Genomic DNA, 22,967 nt, shown 5'->3' with positions numbered 1-22,967 from the left:
TTCCTTGAGGACCTGCTCCATGATTTTTCCAGGGACTGAGGTGAGGCTGACTGGCCTGTAGTTCCCAGGATCCTCCTTCTTCCCTTTTTTAAAGATGGGCACTACCATTAGCCTTTTTCCAATTGTCCGGGACTTCCCCGGATCGCCATGAGTTTTCAAAGATAATGGCCAATGGCTCTGCAATCACATCTGCCAACTCCTTTAGCACTCTCGGATGCAGCGCATCCGGCCCCATGGACTTGTGCTCGTCCAGCTTTTCTAAATAGTCCCAAACCACTTCTTTCTCCACAGAGGGCTGGTCACCTCCTCCCCATGCTGTGCTGCCCAGTGCAGCAGTCTGGGAGCTGACCTTGTTCGTGAAGACAGAGGCAAAAAAAGCATTGAGTACATTAGCTTTTTCCACATCCTCTGTCACTAGGTTGCCTCCCTCATTCAGAAAGGGGCCCACACTTTCCTTGACTTTCTTCTTGTTGCTAACATACCTGAAGAAACCCTTCTTGTTACTCTTAACATCTCTTGCTAGCTGCACCTCCAGGTGTGATTTGGCCTTCCTGATTTCACTCCTGCATGCCCAAGCAATATTTTTATACTCTTCCCTGGTCATTTGTCCAATCTTCCACTTCTTGTAAGCTTCTTTTTTGTGTTTAAGATCAGCAAGCATTTCACTGTGAAACCAAGCTGGTCGCCTGCCATATTTACTATTCTTTCTACACATCGGGATGGTTTGTCCCTGTAACCTCAATAAGGGTTCTTTAAAATACAGCCAGCTCTCCTGGACTCCTTTTCCCTTCATGTTATTCTCCCAGGGGATCCTGCCCATCAGTTCCCTGAGGTTGTCAAAGTCTGCTTTTCTGAAGTCCAGGGTCCGTATTCTGCTGCTCTTCTTTCTTCCCTGTGTCAGGATCCTGAACTCGACCATCTCATGGTCACTGCCTCCCAGGTTCCCATCCACTTTTGCTTCCCCTACTAATTCTTCCTGGTTTGTGAGCAGCAGGTCAAGAAGAGCTCTGCCCCTAGTTGGTTCCTCCAGCACTTGAACCAGGAAATTGACCCCTACACTTTCCAAAAACTTCCTGGATTGTCTGTGCACCGCTGTACTGCTCTCCTAGCAGATATCAGGGTGATTGAAGTCTCCCATAAGAACCAGAGCCTGCGATCTAGTAACTTTTGTGAGTTGCCGGAAGAAAGCCTCGTCCACCTCATGCCCCTGATCTGGTAGTCTATAGCAGACTCCCACGACGACATCACCCTTGTTGCTCATGCTTCTAAACTTAATCCAGAGACACTCAGGTTTTTCTGCAGTTTCATACCGGAGCTCTGAGCAGTCATACTGCTCTCTTACATACAATGCAACCCCCCCACCTTTTCTGTCCTGCCGGTCCTTCCTGAACAGTTTATATCCATCCATCTCAGTTATCCCACCAAGTCTCTGTTGTTCCAATCACATCATAATTCCTTGACTGTGCCAGGACTTCCAGTTCTCGCTGCTTGTTTCCTAGGCTTCTTGCATTTGTGTATAGGTACTTGAGATAACTTGCTGTTTGTCCTGCTTTCTTAGTATGAGGCAGGAGCCCTCCCCTTTTGCATTCTCCTGCTCGTGCTTCCTCCTGGTATCCCATGTCCCCATTTACCTCAGGGCTTTGATCTCCTTCCCCCAGTGAACCTAGTTTAAAGCCCTCCTCACTAGGTTAGCCAGCTTGCTTGTGAAGATGCTCTTCCCTCTCTTTGTTAGGTGGAGCCCGTCTTTGCCTAGCACTCCTCCTTCTTGGAACACCATCCCATGGTCAAAGAATCCAAAGCCTTCTCTCCGACACCACCTGCATAGCCATTCATTGACTTCCACGATTTGACGGTCTCTACCCAGGCCTTTTCCTTCTACGGGGACGATGGACGAAAACACCACTTGCACCTCAAACTCCTTTATCCTTCTTCCCAGAGCCACGTAGTCCGCAGTGATCTGCTGAAGGTCATTCTTCGCGGTATCATTGGTGCCCACGTGGAGAAGCAGGAAGGGGTAGCGATCCGAGGGCTTGATGAGTCTCGGCAGTCTCTCCGTCACATCATGAATCCTAGCTCCTGGCAAGCAGCAGACTTCTCGGTTTTCCCAGTCAAGGCAGCAGATAGAGGACTCAGTCCCCCTGAGGAGAGAGTCCCCAACCACCACCACCTGCCTCCTCCTCTTGAGAGTGGTGGTTGGAACCTGCATCCCTAGGACAGTGCATCTCATGCCTTCCAATCGGTGGAGTCTCCTTCTGTTCCCTTCCCTCAGATATATCATCTAGTCTACTCTCCGCATTAGTACCTGTGGAGAGAACATGAAAATGGTTGCTTACCTGTATCTGCGCTGCTGGTACATGGACGCTCCCCTTTCTTCTTCTGGAGGTCACATGCTGCCAAATTTCTTCATCGTCCTCCTGTCCCTGCTGCAGAGCCTGCTCTGAATCTTCAGAATGTTGTGCCCGCAGAAACATATCCTGATGTCTGTTCAGGAAATCTTCAGTTTCTCTTATGCAACGCAGGGTCGATACTTGTTTTTCCAGACCTTGAACCTTCTCTTCCAATATGGAGACCAGACTGCACTTTGTACAGACAAAGTCGCTTCTGTCCTGTGGAAGAAAGACAAACATGGCACATCCAGTGCAGGTCACAACAGCTAAACGCTCCCATCCATATTACCTTCCTTCCACAAGCTTCCTCAGGAGTTCTAGTAACTACTCAGAGAAGCCGGCAAGATGTAAGCCTCAGTGGGCTCTCCCCGGGCGAACTCCCAGGCAAACTCCCTCTGTTAGCCTCTCTGCTGTTTCCTGCTCAGCTGGTTCGCAGCTGACTGGCTTTTTATAACAGTCAGGCCCACTCAAGGCTCACCTGGAACTATAGGCTGAGCAAGTGCAGAATGGTGGTAGAATATGCATTTGGATGTTTAAAAGCGTGCTGGCACAGTTTACTGACTTGGTTAGACCTCAGCGAAACCAATATTCCCATTGTTATTGCTGCTTGCTGTGTGCTCCACAATATTTGTGAGAATAAGGGGGAGACATTTATGGTGGGGTGGGAAGTTGAGGCAAATTGCCTGGCCACTGGTTATGCACAGCCAGACACCAGAGTGGTCAGAAGAGCACAGCAGGGCGCGCTGTGCATCAGAGAAGCTCTGAAAACCAGTTTCACGGCTGACCAGGCTACGGTGTGACAGTTCTGTTTGTTTCTCCTTGATGAAAACCTGCCCCCATGGTTCACTCTACTTCCCTGTAAGCCAGCCGCTCTCCCCCCTCCACTTCGATCACCACTTGCAGAGGCAATAAAGTCATTGTTGTTTCAAATTCATGCATTCTTTATTAATTCATCACACAAATAGGGGGATAACTGCCAAGGTAGCCTGGGAGGGGTGGTGGAGGAGGGAAGGACAAGGCCACACTGCACTTCAAAACTTATTGAATGCCAGCCTTCTTTTGCTTGGGCAGTCCTCTGGGATGGAGTGGTTGGGTGCCTGGAGGCCCTCCCTTCCCGCGTTCTTGGGTGTCTGGGTGAGGAGGCTATAGACTTGGGGAGGAGGACGGTTGGTTACACAGGGTCTGCAGTGGCGGTCTGTGCCTTTCCTGCACCTCAACCATACGCCGGAACATATCAGTTTGATCCTCCAGTAGCCTCAGCATTGCATCCTGCCTCCTCTCATCATGCTGCCACCACCTTTCCTCTTGATCCTGCCACCTCTCCCGTTGCTCCCGCCACCTGTCCTCTCGCACGTCCCTCCTGTCCTCAGGTTCATTTTGTGCTTTCCTGTATTCTGCCATTGTCTGCCCCCCCACATTCTGCTGGGCTCTTTCAGTTTGGGTGGACTGCATGAGCTCAGAGAACATTTCATCGCGAGTGCGTTTTTTCACCTTCTTATCTGCGCTAGCCTCTGGGACGGAGATGCTAGTGGCAGCGTTGAAACATTTGAAGCTGCAGGAGGAAAAAAAAGGGAGAGTAAAATTGAAAAAGACACATTGGCCATTTAAAAGGAGGGGCTGATGTTTTCGGGTTAACATGCAGCACAAACCCAACTAACCCCCCCCCCCCCCCAAACACACACACACACACACCCAATTCTCTGGGATGATCGCTTCACCCCTCCCCCCAACATGTGGCTAACAGCGGGGATGATTTCTTTTCAACCACAGGCAAACAGCCCAGCAGGACTGGCCACCTCTGAATGTCCCCTTAATAAAATTTCCCTATTTCAACCAGGTGACCATGAATGATATCCCTCTCCTGAAGGTAACACAGAGAGATAAAGAATGGATGTTGCTTGAATGCCAGCAAACACTGGGACCACACGCTGCCATGCTTTCTTATGCAATGATTCCAGACTACGTGCTACTGGTCTGCCATGGTAAAGGGCAATAAGGCCGCCCTCCCCAGAAACCCTTTGCAAAGGCTTTGGGAGTACCGCCAGGACAACTTCATTGAGATGTCCCTGGAGGATTTCCGCTCCATCCCCAGACACGTTAACAGACTTTTCCAGTAGCTGTACTGGCTGCGAACGCATCTCAAGTCTTCAGGGCAAATTAATCATTAAACACGCTTGCTTTTAAACCATGTATTATATTTACAAAGGTACACTCACCAGAGGTGTCTTCTCCGCCTTCAAGGTCTGGGAGCGCGGGTTGGGAGGGGGCGGTCTCCAGGGTGATAAACAGTTCCTGGCTGTCGGGGAGAACTGTTTCTCCACTTGCCTGGTGTGTGCTATCTTCAGTCTCCCCCTCATCATCATCTTCCTCTTCCCCAAAATCCTCATCCCTGTTGTGTGAGACTCCCTTGCAGGAGTCCACATACAGGTGTGGGGTAGCTGTAGGGACACCCCCTAGAATTGCATGCAGCTCATCATAGAAGTGGCATGTCTGGGGCTCTGACCCTGAGCGGGCGTTTGTCTCTTGGGTTTTTTGGTAGGCTTGCCTGAGCTCCTTAAGTTTCCACACGGCACTGCTGTGGGTCCCTATGATAGCCTCTGTCCTTCATGCCCTTGGAGATTTTTTCAAATATTTTGGCATTTCGTCTTTTGGGATGGAGTTCTGATAGCACGGATTCATCTCCCCATACAGTGATCAGATCCAGTACCTCCCATTCGGTCCATCCTGCCATTTTGCCATTCTGGAACTCCATGGTCACCTCTGCTGATGAGATCTGCATGGTCACCTGTGCTGATCAGCTTGCCACGCTGACCAAACAGGAAATGAAATTCAAAAGTTCCCGGGTCTTTTCCTGTCTACCTGGCCAGTGCATCCGAGTTGAGAGTGCTGTCCAGAGTAGTCACAATGGAGCACTGTGGGATAGCTCCCGGAGACCAATACCGTCAAATTGCGTCCACCCTAACCCAAATTCGATCCGGTGATGTCGATTTCAGTGCTAATCCCCACATCGGGGAGGAGTACAGAAATCAATTTAAGAGCCCATTAAGTTGACAAAAATGGCTTCATTGTATGGATAGGTGTAGGGTTAAATCAATCTAATGCTGCTAAATTCAATCTAAACATCCGTAATGTAGACCAAGGCATACACCAGGTCTTAATTCACTCCAGAGTTCTTTCTTAACTAAGGGTATTATAGGCATTACTCAGTGTTGTGATGTTGCATTGCTAGGCAGGCTGATCACCCACTGGAGTGGAGTAGGTCCTGTTAGAGAGCAGCATGTGGGGCTGTATCTCTTTGTGCTGTTGGAAGCTGAATTTCTTATCTCCCCCCAAATAATATACTTTTGTGCTAGTCTGGGCTGGATGCAAATAACTTGGCAATCCCAGCCATATACAGGTAACTGTGTATGCACCGTTGAAAACCCAGGTCTGTGCTTGAGGATCCACAGTACATTGTAAACCTGGGCTTACAATTGCTATACCTGGGTCTCTCAGTCATGGTAACACATCCTACTCCAGCTTCTTACTTGGGTCTGCTGCTTGAGCTGCGGTCACACTGAAAAATGACAAAGCTTGGACTGGAATCACATCAGGACTTGGGTTCTGACCTATCCCATAGCAGGGTCCTAGGACCTGGGTCCTGAGTGCTTGCTGACCTCAGTCAGACTGATGTGCATGAATGGAAGGGGGTCTTTTGGCTCAAACTTGAGTCAGAGCCTTGGCTTCATCTGCAGTGTAGACATACCCTAGGTGTTAGGCATTCTGGCCAAATAACTCCTCTTCCTCTTCTCTGTCCCAGCCACCACTGCCTATGTGGGTATCAAGCACACAGGTTAGGCAGGGAATTTACATTTCATTTTTTGAGCCACTGTCTCTGGTGCTGAACATATGTCTGCTTGTGGGTGCTTCTGAGCACTGCTTCTGTAAAGCGCAAAACATAGCAAGGAAGCTACATACTTGTGTGCCATTTTTATAGACAGGTACAGCATTAGCTATTCCCCAGTCCCGTCTGATATTGCTGATTATTTTAATTATAGTTATATTTAATTACATATTTTTATTAGACTCAGCAATTACTATGTTTTGACAATGAGGGTAATTAATCACTGGAACAACATTAATCTCATAGACAAAAGCAGAAAATGATGCAATGACTGGAAGTTGAAGCTAGACAAATTCAGACTAGAAATAAGGTGCAAATATTTAACAGTGAGGGTGATTAAAGATTGGAACAAATTACACCCAAAGATGTGGTGGATTCTCCATCACTTGATGTCTTTACATCAGGATTAAACTACAGAAAATCTTTTAGAAAGATATCTAGACAGAAGCGGTGGGCTTGATGCAGAAATTACTGGGTGAGGTTCTGTGGCCTGTATTATGCAGGAGCAGAGACTAGATGATTATAATGTTTTTTTCTGCCCTTAAAATCTATGAATTTACAATTAATACTAAATGCTGGTGAATTACAGTGACTTTGGTCATCCGTTTGTTCCAAGCACTTTAGATATTTCAACCTCTGACTGTGGTTAATTTATGTGGCACAGGGATATGTCTCATGTATGAGAATTTTCCCATGTAGAGGGATTTGTACCCTGTGCCATTCAGACTGCCTCAGTCAATTAGGTGTGTCTAATACCAGGCAGAATCTTAGTGAAGGCAGTGAGAGTTTGGAACTTGGGGGTTGGATCCTTGCTCTTAGACCAGCATTCTAGGGTGGCAGCTACTACAACAAACTTTCTAAGCTACTAGAAAGAAACTAATTAAGTCTGGAAGCACATGCATCAGGATGTGTTTGGACAGGAGAATGGTCAGACATGGGACAGCATTTTTGACTGAAGGACAAAATATGGACAGGTGGGGTGGCTTAGAGATGAAGTGCTATGTATCGGTAAAAGATAGCTGATATAATCCTTTGGTAATAGACATACAACTTCAAAAAGTGCTATTTTTGGTCTTGTACATGTTCTAATTTTTCATTGCTTTTTGAATCAGAGACCTTTTATTCTATTTTAGGATTATATTTCCTATTATATCTCTTCCTTTTTTGTAACTCATTTAATGAACATTTTTCTCCTGTTTCTGATTTCCCTTCAGTTTGTCATCTGTTTCCCAGTTTTCATCCCAAGGTTTTCTTTCCCTTTCTTGCATTCTATTAAGGTAGATAATAGGATCTAATGGAAATCCAATGACATCTTTCAAGAGGAAAGATTGAAGATGCCAGACTACCTTCCTTTTATTTCCTTATACAATTTTAAATATTCATAACTTTATTTGATATGGTGTCACATTATTCAGTTCAGTAAGCCTTTGACCTGTGATATTAATCATGTCCATATTGGAGCTAACCCATGTGTTTTAGAGTATTGCAGTTCTTTGAAGAGACTCATTTTTCCTTTTTTTATGCAAAGTAATGGATTTAGAAACTTAGAGAAATGTAAAGGTTCAGTTCCTCATCTATTTATTAGAAAACCACAGCTGACAATTTCTTTTTACCAATAAAACACTCTAATGGTTTTTAAAGTGTTGTTAGGCTTGGAAAATTTCCTTGGTTTCTATAGAGCGTATATGCAGAAAACGTACAGAGCCTCACCAGCCTATTTCAACATTCCCCCAAGAAAGACTGCATTTTTGTTATTATAACTAAGAGTTAAACTGAGTTTTAATGGAGCATTACTTATTCCTGGCAGGTAGAACTGCTTTTTTGGAGCTGTAGACATAAGCACTCATAAGTGTAATTGTTGCTTTTGCTACTTAATACTTGCTTCTTTTCCTGTTGCAACAGAAAAACAAAAAAAGATGGAACTCACAAGATGTAGTTGTGAAATATATATTTCAAATAATAAATAAAAATATATTGCATTTGTACGCAGTACAGTCTTCGATCTCAAAGGATCCCCAACTGCTGTTAAGATATATTTTTCAAATAATATATAAAAATAATTTCAAAAAATACTACTCTGCTCTCCTCCTGACATGGCACTTCTCTTAAGGTGGAACATGGTGGGTATTTATAAACTGAGAAATAAACACACAGCCATTTCTATCTTAAAATGTTTTCTTGCCCCATAAAGATTAGATCAAATGAAGAGGATCTGGTTGTCTGAATTTCTATATTTTCCTTTTTTTATTTTCCTTTCATAACTGATTTCCTGACATCCATGGTGATGAGAGCAGACATTAGGAGGGCATCCTTGCAAACTCAGCTTAGACACCATGTCTAGCTGCTTCTCCATTAGGTTTGCATTGGAGGATTCCATCCCTAGAGGCTGAGACATAAGAACATAAGAATGGCCATACCAGGTCAGACCAAAGGTCCATCCAGCCCAGTATCCTGTCTACCGACAGTGGCGAATACCAGGTGCCCCAGAGGGAATGAACCTAACAAGTAATGATCTAGTGACCTCTCTCATGCCATCCATCTCCACCCTCTGACAAACAGAGGCTAGGGACACCATTCCTTACCCATCCTGGCTAATAGCCATTAATGGACTTAACCTCCATGAATTTATCTCGTTTCTCTTTTAAACCCTGTTATAGTCCTAGCCTTCACATCCTCCTCAGGCAAGGAGTTCCACAGGTTGATTGTGCGCTGAGTGAAGAAGAACTTCCTTTTATTTGTTTTAAACCTGCTACCCATTAATTTCATTTGGTGGCCCCTAGTTCTTATATCATGGGAACAAGTAAATAACTTTTTCTTATTCACTTTCTCCACACCACTCATGATTTTATATACCTCTATCATATCCCCCCTTAGTCTCCTCTTTTCCAAGCTGAAAAGTCCTAGCATCTTTAATTTCTCCTCATATGGGACCCGTTCCAAACCCCTAATCATTTTAGTTGCCCTTTTCTGAAACTTTTCTAATGCCAGTATATCCTTTTTGAGATGAGGGGACCACATCTGTATGCAGTATTCAAGATGTGGGCGTACCATGGATTTATATAAGGGCAATAAGATATTCTCCATCTTATTCTCTATCCCTTTTTTAATGATTCCTAACATCCCGTTTGCTTTTTTAACTGCTGCTGCACACTGCGTGGATGTCTTCAGTGAACTATCCACGATGACTCCAAGAGCTTTCTCCTGATTAGTTGTAGCTAAATTAGCCACCATCAGATTGTATGTATAATTGGGGTTATTTTTTCCAATGTGCATTACTTTACATTTGTCCACATTAAATTTCATTTCCCATTTTGTTGCCCAATCACTTAGTTTTGTGAGATCTTTTTGGAGTTCTTCGCAGTCTGTTTTGGTCTTAACTATCTTGAGCAGTTTAGTATCATCTGCAAACTTTGCCACCTCGCTGTTTATCCCTTTCTCCAGGTCATTTATGAATAAGTTGAATAGGATTGTTCCTAGGACTGACCCTTGGGGAACACCACTAGTTACCCCTCTCCATTCTGAAAATTTACCATTTATTCCTACCCTTTGTTCCCTGTCTTTTAACCAGTTCTCAATCCATGAAAGGGTCTTCCCTCTTATCCCATGACAACTTAATTTACGTAAGAGCCTTTGGTGAGGGAACTTGTCAAAGGCTTACTGGCAATCTAAGTACACTATGTCCACTGGATCCCCCTTTTGTCCACATATTTGTTGACCCCCCTCAAAGAACTCTAATAGATTAGTAAAACATGATCTCCCTTTACAGAAACCATGTTGACTTCTGTGCAACAATTTATGTTCTTCTATGTGTCTGACAATTTTATTCTTTACTATTGTTTCAACTAATTTGCCTGGTACTGACGTTAGACTTACCGGTCTGTAATTGCCAGGATCACCTCTAGAGCCCTTCTTAAATACTGGTGTTACATTAGCTATCTTCCAGTCATTGGGTACAGTAGCTGATTTAAAGGACAGGTTACAAACCATAGTTAATAGTTCCACAATTTCACCTTTGAGTTCTTTCAGAACTCTTGAGTGAATGCCATCTAAGTCCCGGTGACTTGTTACTGTTAAGTTTCTCAATTAATTCCAAAACCTCCTCTAGTGACACTTCAAACTGTGACAATTCCTCAGATTTGTCACCTACAAAAGACGACTCAGGTTTGGGAATCTCTCTAACATCCTCAGCCATGAAGACTGAAGCAAATAATTCATTTAGTTTCTCCACAATGACTTTATTGTCGTTAAGTGCTCCTTTTATATCTCGATCGTCCAGGGGCCCCACTGGTTGTTTAGCAGGCTTCCTGCTTCTGATGTACTTAAAAAACATTTTGTTATTACCTTTTGAGGTTTTGGCTAGCTGTTCTTCAAACTCCTTTTTGGCTTTTCTTATTACATTTTTACATTTAATTTGGTAGTGTTTATGCTCCTTTCTATTTACCTCATTAGGATTTGACTTCCACTTTTTATAAGATGCCTTTTTATCTCTCACTGCTTCTTTTACATGGTTGTTAAGCCACGGTGGCTCTTTTTTAGTTCTTTTACTGTGTTTTTTTTTAATTTGGGGTATACATTTAAATTATACCCCTATTATGGTGTCTTTGACAAGTGTCCATGCAGCTTGCAGGGATTTCACTCTAGTCACTGTACCTTTTAATTTCTGTTTATCTAACCTCCTCGTTTTTGCATAGTTCCTCTTTCTGAAATTAAATGCCACAGTGTTGGGCTGTTGAGGTGTTCTTCCCACCACAGGGATCTTAAATGTTATTATATTATGGTCACTATTTCCAAGCGGTCCTGTTATAGTTACCTCTTGGACCAGATCCTGCGCTCCAGGTTTCTCTAGGCCCACTTCAGCTTCCAGATTTCTCTAGCTCCACTTCAGAAACATGGTAGAAGAGTCTCTAGTTTTAGGAACATCCAAATAGCCAGACTGCAAAAAATGGTAAGGCTGAGGATCCTGTTATCTGAATTTCTTTCCTCTCAACTCCCTCACTGTGTATATTAAAGAAACTTAGACTAGTCCCCCTTCCTGCTATGCCTTCTGGCACGTCTCCCAAACAACATGCCAAACTGCAGTAGAAGCTCATACCACCAGCCTGCCAATATCAGAGAACCTTTTGAATGCCTGTAATAAAAAGTCACTACTTAGGGAAAAAAGTGCTTAAATATGACAACGCTCCACTTGCACTGCAGGCCTATCAACATCCAGTGAATATTAAAGCAAGGGAAAATTCCCTGACCCCAAGGCTCCTACCACCTCTAATAGTCTCCCACTGCTTTGACCTCTGCCTTGGTCATTGTCCGAGTCAGGTCAGCACCCAGTACTTGTAGAAGTGGTTGAGTTATGCATACCTATAGGCCCTCTGAGAAATAAGGTAATATTGGCCAGAGACCCAGAGGATCATTACAGTACCATCTCTCTTCAGTCCATTCCATCAGGACAGGTAGGAGTTTCTTTCAAATTTCTCAACAGGAGTCAGAAATCTTCTTCTAATGAAACCATCCAGGCCAAGAGCTCTGAATAAATTCTAGTTCCTTATATGGGCTTTTATCGTGGGACTTTAAGACGTTTTAAGTAGAATTCTTAAATGTTCACTTCACCTTTTGATCCCAGTTCCCATTTGGACCTTCATGTTTGTCTCATTTTATCTTTTTTATTTCATAGAGAACTATATTTGTTTACACAAAAACTATATTTACCCTTGTTAATACAGATCCCTGTGAGAATATTAAACATTGCTTATATTCCAGATGTATTAGTTTTCCTTGCAAAATCTTGTTCAGAATTAGCCCTTTGGGGAAAGTAGGCATTTTTTCAGGGAACTCTGATGACAAGCAGTTTGCTGCAAAGATCTGCTCATTTCTTTGCATCATCTAGAAAGGAGAAGTGAGCAGCTAAATCAGAGGTAGCAAATATTTGTCTGTGGGACAGATCTACTCCTCTTGAAGCATTTTTTTTAATTTGGGGGGCTGGCATGGCATATGCAGAATTTGGAATCTAAGATTTCATTAAAAAAATCTAGCAACCCCATAGTAGTGAAGAACATGCTGAAAACATTGACCAAGTCAAAATGATGTAGGATTGTCTGCCTGCATCTGCAGACAGCCTGAAATAATAGTTCAGAGAGGTATGAACGGCCTTGCATCCAATTAATTTCACTGGAATATTAACTTTGAAGCTTACTGGTGACACTTTGGATGTAGGAATTAACAATATAATTACTGATCATTTTAGTGGATGGAATGTGGAAATAGATAGGACGGCAGGAATGTGGAAATAGATAGGACGGGAGTGAATTTGTGAACTGCTGTATTGGAATGCAGTGGTAAGAAAGACAGACAAAAATAAAGGAGGATGAGAAAGGAAGAGTCATTAATAGTGGTGATTCTAGAAGGGAATATGTTTTCCTACTTCAACATGTTAAATGTGCCAATAAAGTTATGAACCAGGACTGGTCTGATTGCTTTTGATGAAAATTAGGTTTTCAACTCCCCCGCGCCCCTTCCAGTGTCTGCTTTCCATGTCTAATTTTGACTTTTGTGTTGAAATATATTTCTGCTGAAACCTGAAATGTTTTGTCTGAAAATGTGAGTTGTAGTGCCTCATGGGGGTTGTAGTTTGCTTCTCATGTTCCCATCTTCCTCTATGTCTGGGATTCCTAGCTAGTCTACATCTCCTGTTATTCACCACATCCAGGGATTCAATGATACACAAGAGAACAGAATGACACACTAGAACTCCCATTTTCAGCCATTTTTTTTATGTTTTAATAAAAAAAACAAAGTTTTCTATGGCATTTTGACAAAAATGAATATTTTGTCATTTTTGTGGCAAATTTCTGTGTGTGGGAAAAAAATGCCATTTTTGGACCAGCTCTATTCTGAATAAAGATTGATAACTTAAAGTTTAGTTACTACATAAATGCTGGTCTCAGAGTAGCAGCTGTGTTAGTCTGTATCCGTAAAAAGAAAAGGAGGACTTGTAGCACCTTTTCTTTTTACATAAATGCTGTAATGCACCCTTGCTCTGTTTGCAGTCCTTCTATTGGCATGAGTAAATTTATACTCTAGTCCACAGGCCATAATTAAAAATAGATTTTGGCCCTCTCCACAGATGGGTTTGACACCCCTGAACTAAAGGTAGAAAAATAATGTTTCTCTATTGTCCTCAAATGAAAAGGTTGCTGTTTTTCTTTAAAAAAAAAAACAGTGTGTGTATATACATATGTTAACAGTAATTTAGGACAGGAAGTGAAGAACACCATCACCTCTACTTGGAATTCCCAGCGAAATTAAATCAGGAATTTAAGTAATTACTCACATTGGAATTTAGCCAGAACACTGAGAGCTTGTCTACACGGCCCCACAGTTTGGAATACCAGAGTGAGTAGTGAGGGGGTTAATAGCAGTGCACACCAAAGTGCTGCAAGCACCCTCCTGTGGACACCATGGGTGTGAATTAAAAGATTCCTAGTTCACATTAATGTAATCCTCTTCAAACAGGAAACCACTAATGCAAACTCAGAACCTTTTAGTTCACGGTATCCGCATGGGGGAGTTACAGTGCACCATTTTGATGAACACCGCTATTCACACCCCCATAGTGTGAACTGTGGGGCATTATAGACATATCCTGAGACTAACATCTCTGCCTTTATAAAAAAGGGATAAAGGATTTTCAATGACCACAGGTAGTTGGGAGTAAGGAACTTGGCTTTACATCTATTTTCTCTCCAATAGCACTGTTCGTCCTAGGAACATAGGATAGATCTACCCTGCAGTTAAAAACCTATGGCTGGCTACCCATCAGCTACTCAGGCTTGTGGAGCTCGGGTCACCCTGGGACCCACAAGGTGGGGTGGGGTCCCAGATAGGGTGACTAGATAGCAAGTGTGAAAAATCAACCTTTTTTGGGGGTGCGGGGAAGGCGGGGACAGGGTTATAGTTGCCTATGTAAGACAAATATCAGGATGTCTGGTCACGCTAGTCCCAGAGATCAGGCTCCAGCCTGAATATCTATACCACGATTAAACAGCCTCTTAGCCCAAGTCTCACAAGCCTCAGTCAGGTGATATGGGTCAGCTGCAGGTATTTCACTGCAGTGTAGACATCCCCATAATGACCCCCTAACATCATGCTAGGGCACTAGTTCAGTATTGAATCATGGGAAGAGTTAAACTTACTGAATCAATAACATCACTGGCTATTCACAGTCTACTTTTAAGGGCTTCCCATCCAAGTACTCAGTAGGGCTGATCCTACTTGGTTTGTGAAATCTGATGCAATTACATCCTGAGTTAGTCTGGCTGAAGACTTACTCTACAGGCTTGCTCTAGGAATTTATATATGGTTTATAAGCTTTATTTCATACTAGTGTAAGGTCAGAGATTATTATTGTGTTGTAGGAATTGCTTTCTCCTTTCCATTTCAACAATACTCTGTGAAATAAGGCTCACAGCATTACAAATTCATACAATTCTCCTCTCAATAAGTTTATCTTAGCACTATAGTAATCTTGGGACAGTAAATAAATAAAAGCTATAAAACTATATTTTGAGCTGTGTCAGTGGTGGGAAAAAGTAGTAAGCAAGAATAGATAAACCATAGTTAGAATAAAATGACCAGGTTTGTTCTATGAGGTTTCCTCTTGCCAAGAAAATTATACTTAGTTAATATATTTATTTCTTTTAAAACTGCTTGGTTTATTCCCCAGGTCCTGCTTTCCTAATTATATTTTTATAAAATAGTAGGTATTATATTATATCTATCACTGTAATTATGCTGGAGTAAATGCCAGAGTATCTCTTTTAACTAGGTCTATCCTACAAATTTTTGCCTGAATAGCTCTATCAGTGAGGTGTGATTTTTGACAGACATGGTTGTGCTGATAAAAGCTCCTAGTGTAGGCACATTATTACCTGAAAAACTGAACGTACTTTTGCAGGTATAGCTTATTTCACCTGGGGTGGTGGGCAAGGAGCAGAAATAAGCCATACAAGCAGTTTTGCCTGTCGATGTAAGATGCATCCACATTAGGAGATCAATGCCGGTATAGCTATATTGGCAAAGCCTTTTATGTGTAGACATGACCTTAGTGTAGATAAATGTTCTTACATTTAAGAATTTTAAAATTATTTCATAAGTTTCTATCAGGTGAATTCCTAATTAAAGCGAACAGAGAACAAATTTTGAAGTTCTGTAATTGGACTAAATTCCATCAAATGTATTAATTTCCCAAAACCAAACATAATTAAGTATAATGTAACAATTTTTTTCATAGCTGGAATTAACCTTGTTTGTGTCATGAATTCCAGGCCCGAAAATAGAGCAGAAACTATTGTTTATATATTCTGCCCTAAGCGTTGCATCTGTTTTCTACAGAAGCTAGTTATGCCTTGATTATTTCCCTGAGCATTTTTTAAAATTGTGTGAGTCTTATTTAAAAAGATTTTGTACTTTAATTTTTCTGTTCCTAGTTTGAGTCTATTTCCACATCATCATCCCATTCTAACTCCCTTAAATTATGAATCTCCCCCTTTTTCTTTTAATTACAGTCTTTGACCCATTAGTACATAACAATCACATCTCCTCTTTCAGGCTTCTTCTCCAGATTCTACAGTATATATCCATCTTCTTTAAAACTTTGTCTACAATGCAAGTTTAAACAATGTTAAAACCATTTGTAGCTATGTCTCAGACAACCACCCTCTCCCAGAGGAAATTGACAAGAGTCAATGAGCTAAATTTACTAACAGTGTTTCACTATAAAATCAAAAGGAATTATTATAATTTTGGGAGAAGAAATTGAAATCAGATATGATGATAGACAGATCCATAACTAAAGTCAATATGCTAGGCAAAAACTGCTCACTTGTGGTTTTTGTTTGTTTTTTCTCATAATAAATATGTTAAAATAATGTTATTTTGCTTGCAAAGAAAAAGACTTGAAAATTAGGAAATGCCACATGTAGAGGAACTTTACAAGATACAGTTCATCCTTGTGCAAGATCCAAGGGATGATTGGATGAGCCTGCCCTGGCTTTCTCCTTCCTCCTCTCTCCTCACAGCCAGCCTCTGGGGGTTGGAAGACTGGTTACTTTGGTTGGTGCCCCAAAAGGGAGGTGGGATTTTGTGAGCACTAGGTACCAGGTCTTGGGCTAGTTGAGAGAAGGGAAATCTGGCTTGGTTTTCTTTTCCATTCTTATACACACATACATTGCAGCTACAGCTGTGGAAAGGATTACACACTATATTTCTAAGAGTACATGACACATTCAGGATTGGACTTTTAAAAATATATAGAATGCATTTGTTCATGCAGTCACATATTCAGCTCTGGATAATGTGGCCTTATCTAGCTAGGGCAGATTTTTTTTTTACCATGATGGAGAGTTGCTCCATATCATGTAGATGGTGTTTTAATTCCTCTTTAGTATATTAAAAAATGTCAGTCATTAAAAAAAATTGTATTCCCACATTATTTTACTTAATATTATTCCTTCTGAAAGCTCTAAATGATGATATGGGAAATGTTTTATGTGCATTTTAGGGGGTGAGTTATCAGCTTTTCATCATACGATGAATAGGAGAAAAGATTTGTATGTAAATAGGAGACAAGAACAAGCCAAGAAAAGCTTGTTGCCAGGAACAGAGATTAAAGACTTGTAGGGGTTGTTTGCTCAGGACAAATGGAGTGAGAATGAACATGATCTGATAAAGTTTGGCTTTAATGAACTGTACATTATCAAGGCAGAGTTTTGGCTGAAACAGTGCTACTTTGAATATAATATAAAATAAAGGTGATTAATTGCTCCCCTTTGGATTAAAATAAGCAAACTTCAGCAATTGTATTTCTAACCATTCAGGATAAAGATAATGTCCTATTCATAAGCCCCATGGCAATCATACTAAAAAGATCTGTATGTTTCTAAATGTGTTTGCATATTATACCTCCTAAAAATTCAGTTGAGAATGCAGTGGATTTGGATGCTACTATTTCAATGAATGCCCTAACAGTACTTCTATTCTGTTTGCCTATTAGAATTCATTTCCCAAAAATACCACTTAAACATAATAAAATAGGTATATTACAAGAAATGGGGTATCATGGCAAACCTTTGAAAATATGCACACTAACTTATGTGTCAACTCCTGTCTGTGCATGCTAACTCTGTGCATAGAATATGAAGGTACAAGTCAGGATTTGCATAGGTGTGCTGAAGTTTGTGCTTGTACTATTTAGCATTCACACTGTTGATAATTTGGCCTTCTACAGTTTATGGCTAGCCCTCTTATACTAACACAAATGCAATATCCACAGTCCTAATGAATGGGAAAAACCAAACAAAACAGAGAGAGAAAAAACAACTGCTAGTTCTTTAAGTCCATCCCTTATCTGATGAAGGCTTGTTTCTCACACTATAATGTTTTGTCTATTTTTAAATTACTGAGGTGAATGGCTTTCTACTACTTGCCTTGGGAGAGAGTTTTTCACAGTCTAATAGACTCTTTCCATTTTGTACCATTACTCCGAGTTAAAACACTTTGGACCACCCTGAAGTTTTCCTCCCAATTTAGTATAATCTATGAATGTAATTAGTATACTGTTTACTCCTCTTTCAGATAATTAATGAAGATATTGAGTAAGAGGGGGTCTAACACTAATCCCTAAGGCAACCACTAAGCATTCCTGTAAAACATGATACAGTGCTGTTTATCATTACTCTGTGCTTATTTTCTTTCAGAAATTGTTCAGTTCAAGTCAGCCTGAAATACTGTTTTTTCAGGTATAACTATGTAAAATAGTATATCCCCAGGCTTTAGTGAAGTTCAGGAACATCACTTTTTTCAGAGAATCAGTAAATGTAATCAAGTTTGTCTGGCATGATACTGACTGTTCATTGTTCCATTATCTTCTGAATTGCTAGAGATGCTTCTCTCAACTGGTCCATGTTTTATAAGGGATTAAAGCTACACATAACTGATAATTACTAGGTTCAATCTCTTTCTTATTTTGAAGTTCTAGTAGAATATTTGGCTTTGATTTTCTTTCCCCTAGTTGTCTGTTACTATGGGTAAGGCCACACTGCGATAAACCTGCAGCACTGAGTCTTAGAGCCCAGGTCAGCTGACTTGAGCTTGCAGGGCTCAAACTGTAGGGCTAAAAATAGCAGTGTAGACATTCAGGTTCAGCCTGGAGCCAGGGCTATTAGATCCACTTCCCTGGCAAGGGTCTCAGAGCTTCGGGTCCAGCCCAAGTCCAAATGCCTATGCTGCAATTTTATACCCCTGCGGGTCCAAGTCAGTAGAGCCCTGTACAGCCACATCAGAGGAGCTGCTGGCATGGGGCGCTGGCTCCTGGGAGTGGCGGCCCCACGTTCTGCTCCTTTTGCGGCTGTGGTTCCCGGGAAAGCCCTGCGGTTCCACAAATACCGATTTATACCCACGGATATCCGCATCCACAGGTATAAATTTTTATCCATGCAGGGCTCTACAAATCAGCTGACCTGGGCCAGCTGCAGCCATGCCATGGGTCATTTATTTTTGACATATCCTTCCTAACAGCTCTATAGAGCCACATAGGAACTGACGTATTGGGGACAGTGTGGAACTGCACCACTGCAGGGAAAGGAATGTTTATGATCTCTACTTAGCTTATTGGGTAGCACACCTACTACTCCATTCCTTCATTGGGTGAAGAATACACTTGGTGGTACTCTTCCCATGCACAAGACTTGTTCTGCAGATGAAGGTGGGGAAGGAACATGTGTCCAGCACTCCTTTGCCCCTCCCAGTTCCCTTAGAGGAGGTGAGGAGGTGTCTAACACAATGAAAGGCCTATGATAGCTTGTGATTCCTTCATACCAAGACTTCCCTATTTACTCTCAAGTTCAATTTCACTGTTGGAATGAAGTAAATTCAGGATGGCTTTTGCACTGGTGTCTGCACTTTCTAAATTGTGAAACTATCCTTCACATAGATTAGACTCCTTTTGGTGTGTTTGTTGCCCAAAGATGTCTAGATAGAGTCACACACAAAAACAGTATCCACCAGCTGAAAATGGTTTACTCTTGTAATGGAACAAAAAGAATTATAATCAAAATGTCAATAAAAATTAAAATTTGGTATCCAATTGTCAGCAAGATCTAGAATGTCTAGGAGAAGTAAAACAACATTTTGGACTTTTTCCATGGAATCTTCCCATTGACTTCAATAGGAGCTATATATTTTATCTCAGTTTGTTTTAGCACCTGCGTAAGACAGTGTTTGTAGATGTAGTGCTTCTTGTGAAAGAATGGATATGGTGATGCCTTTATAAGTTTAATATATACCTATTTTGCAGTACTTTCTGCCTTCCAAGTTTATGCATTCATCTGCTTTTTGATCCAGTAAAATATATTAACCTGTGTTTCGTCTTCTTGTACATACTTGTAAGTGTCTGTTGTCTGGGTAACTAAATGGTGGTGTCTTTAGAATCTGGTTCATCACTGCCAATCACATTCTGGAGAGAGCCATCTTCCATTTTAAATTTAAACTCATGGACTGGAGTATAAATTTTAGGCCATTTACTGATCTTGATCCAGAGCAGAACTCTCACCAATGTCACTAGGAAGTTTGCACAAAAATCAAGCATACAGCATAGCTTTTATGTAGAAGCTAAACATTTACTTATTATTGCTAAGTGCCTTATTTTGATGTTCACTCAGTGGAACTCACTCAGGTCACCTTTCTGACCACTGCAATTAGGAGGTGCATTTGCAGCACATGTAGGCATACCCAAGCTAGCTTTGATTGCCCACACTTGCTAAAAATAGCAATGTAGCTGTGGTGGTATGGGTGGTGGCACAGGCCAGCCACCTGAGTACAATCCCACCTGGGACCATAAGTAGGTACACAGGGGGCTATCCTGTGTCACCACCTATTCCACCACAGCAACACTGCTATTTTTAGTGAGCTAGCATGATTAGAGGTAGCCTGGGTGTGCCTACTTATACTGTCCCAACTGCAGCATAGACATATCCTGTGTTTCTTTTGTTTGCATTTCCCTCGCTATGGGCTGACTATGTATACACCTCTACCCCGATATAACGTGACCCGATATAACACGAATTCAGATATAACGCGGTAAAGCAGTGCTCTGGGGGGCGGGGCTGTATGCTCCGTTGGATCAGCGCGTCAGAGTGTCTGGCTCTGACACGCTGCTCTGAGTGATGTGTTAAGGGTGCCGGGCTGGGGCAGAGGGGTTGGATAAGGGGCAGAGGGTCTTGGGGGGGCGGTCAGGAGACAGGGAGAAGGGGGGGTTGGATGGTTTGGAGGTTCTGGGGGCAGGGCAGTTAGGGGACAGGGAGCAGGGGAGGTTGGATGGTTTGGAGGTTCTGGGGGCGGGGCAGTTAGGGGACAAGGAGCAGGGGGGTTGGGTATGGGTGGGGTCCTGGGGTGATTAGGGATGGGGAGGTCTCTGGAGGGGGGGTCAGGGGACAAGGAGCAGGGAGGCTTAGATAGGGGGTGGGGTCTTGGGAGGAGTGGTTGGGGTGGGGGGGTCTCTGGAGGGAGTAGTCAGGGGACAAGGAGCGGGGCGGGGTTCTATGTGTCGGGGGTTCTGAGGGGTCAGTCAGGGGGCGGGAAGTGACTATTAATAACGGAAATGCTCGAGGCCAAAGCAAGTTCGATATAATGCGGTTTCACCTATAACACGGTAAGATTTTCTGGCTCCCGAGGACCGCATTATATTGGGGTAGAGGTGTATATACACATACACACCAGAGATTGCAAGCATGATTATTCTTTTTTAAATACAAGGTAGGTTAGAATCCCCAAAAAACATTTACTTTACGTTAATAGTATATACAAGCTGTCATTTGAAATAGATTAATGCAAGAAATAGTTAAATGTTGCCTAAATACTAACAAATATCAAGTAAAGTTAGATTAATAAAGTAAAGGTATTTATTTTATCCAACCAAAGTGATGGCACCAAATTCAACCCTGATGTCTTCAGAAACAAAACTATTTTGAATGAAAGCATCATTGTTCATATTGTCAAATCCAATATGGCAGAAGCTGAGAAAGTACTGTTGTTAGGATATAGATATTCATGCCTGTCTGTATACTCTAAGAATTTAAATGTATTCTTATCACTTGGCTGGTTATAGAGGTATAAAAGGAAGAATCAAAATCACCGTCTGCCGGCGTAAGGGCATTCTCTCACTGTGACAGTCTGAGGCCCTGTGCTTAGGCTAAGGCCCTTGGCTAAGCAGCAGAGGCAGCCATAAGTTGGGAAGCGAACGGTCACATCCTCACATTCCAAACTAGTCACATTGAAATCAGGTGCTATTGGGCTGTTAGGAATACAATCCTGTCCTGATAATGCCTATCGCCTCCAGAGAAAGGGAAGTGCCTAGAAAATCTAAAAGGAAACTTAGTTTGATAGCATCCTGTCTGGCAAGAACTCACTTATCAATAGCTGGGATGTGAAATCCTCATTTCTTTGTTGTTCTATCACTGTAGTCCCCATTTCCCTATTGTTTGTCTGTATAATCTCTGTCTGGTTCTGTGATTGTTTCTGTCTGCTGTATAATTAATTTTGCTGGGTGTAAACTAATTAAGGTGTGGGATATAATTGGTTAAATAATCATGTTACAATATGTTAGGACTGGTTAGTTAAATTTCAGGAAAATGATTGGTTAAGATATAGCTAAGCAGAGCTCAAGTTTTACTTTATAGTCTGCAGTCAATCAGGAAGTGGGTGGGGGAAATGGGAACAGGGAATGGGAGTGGGGAAATTGGAATCATATTTAGCTTAGGGCAGGGATGGGAACAGGGCCACAGGTAAGGCTCTGTGGTGTCAGAGCTGGGAAGGGGGACACTAAGGAAGGAAACTGGAATCATGCTTGCTGGAAGTTCACCCCAGGAAACATGGAATTGTTTGCACCTTTGGACTTCCGGTATTGTTGCTCTCTGTTCATGCGAGAAGGACCAGGGAAGTAAGTGGGTGAAGGAATAAGCCCGCTAACAACTGTGTGGTCACAGTCTTCCTTCCCTCCATTTCACTTTCCCTAAATATTAAGCTGAGTGTTATATTTTTTAAAATCTTGCAAGTCTCAGGCCCAGATTCTGAAATCACTTACATGTGTGCTTAACTTTCAGCACATGAGTAGTCTCAAAAGAGTTACATAAAAAAAGAGACTACCTGGGTGCTTAAGGTTAACCACATCAGTGTTTGCAGGATCAGAGTGTGAACAGCCGACCATCTTCTATGAGATGATAAACTCCCTGAATGCACATTAAATACTCATGTCCTCAGAAGTCGGAGAAATTCACCCCCCAAAAGTGACAGTTCACATTTGAAGTAGATTTGTTGTGTGTGCCCTTCCAGGGTGTCATTCCTGTTGATTTCATGATGTAGAAAATATGCAAATTACTGGTTGAAATAATATGTTGTGTTATTCTCCTGAACAGAGCAAATTCAAACTTGATCTTTAATAGTTTTATTAAATTCTAGGCACAGCTTCTTTAATTATACCAGTTCCTGTAAATTTGTTCCAGGCAAAAAAAAAAAAGAAAAAGAAAAAAAGATGCTAAGTAGCTTCTAGAATTTCTATTTTACTGTCTGAGCAAGACTAATGAAAAATGTGAATCACACTTTCCAGATAATTTAATGAAATCATTCATTAGTGAGAAATGACATTTGTGTTC

The 22,967-nt window shown here is 41.9% G+C and overlaps 1 protein-coding gene across 1 annotated transcript in view; it reads left to right on the top strand.

Annotated features, from left to right (window-relative positions):
* The window catches only part of SNTG2 (syntrophin gamma 2), a 452,341-nt gene that overhangs the window by 250,013 nt on the left and 179,361 nt on the right, over window positions 1-22,967 (top strand). The gene's annotated exons all lie outside the window — the stretch shown is intronic.

This window comes from Natator depressus, chromosome 3 (genome assembly GCF_965152275.1).
Source record: "Natator depressus isolate rNatDep1 chromosome 3, rNatDep2.hap1, whole genome shotgun sequence".
Classification (NCBI taxonomy): Eukaryota; Metazoa; Chordata; order Testudines; family Cheloniidae; genus Natator; species Natator depressus.
This window is presented reverse-complemented; position numbering and strand designations above follow the sequence as displayed.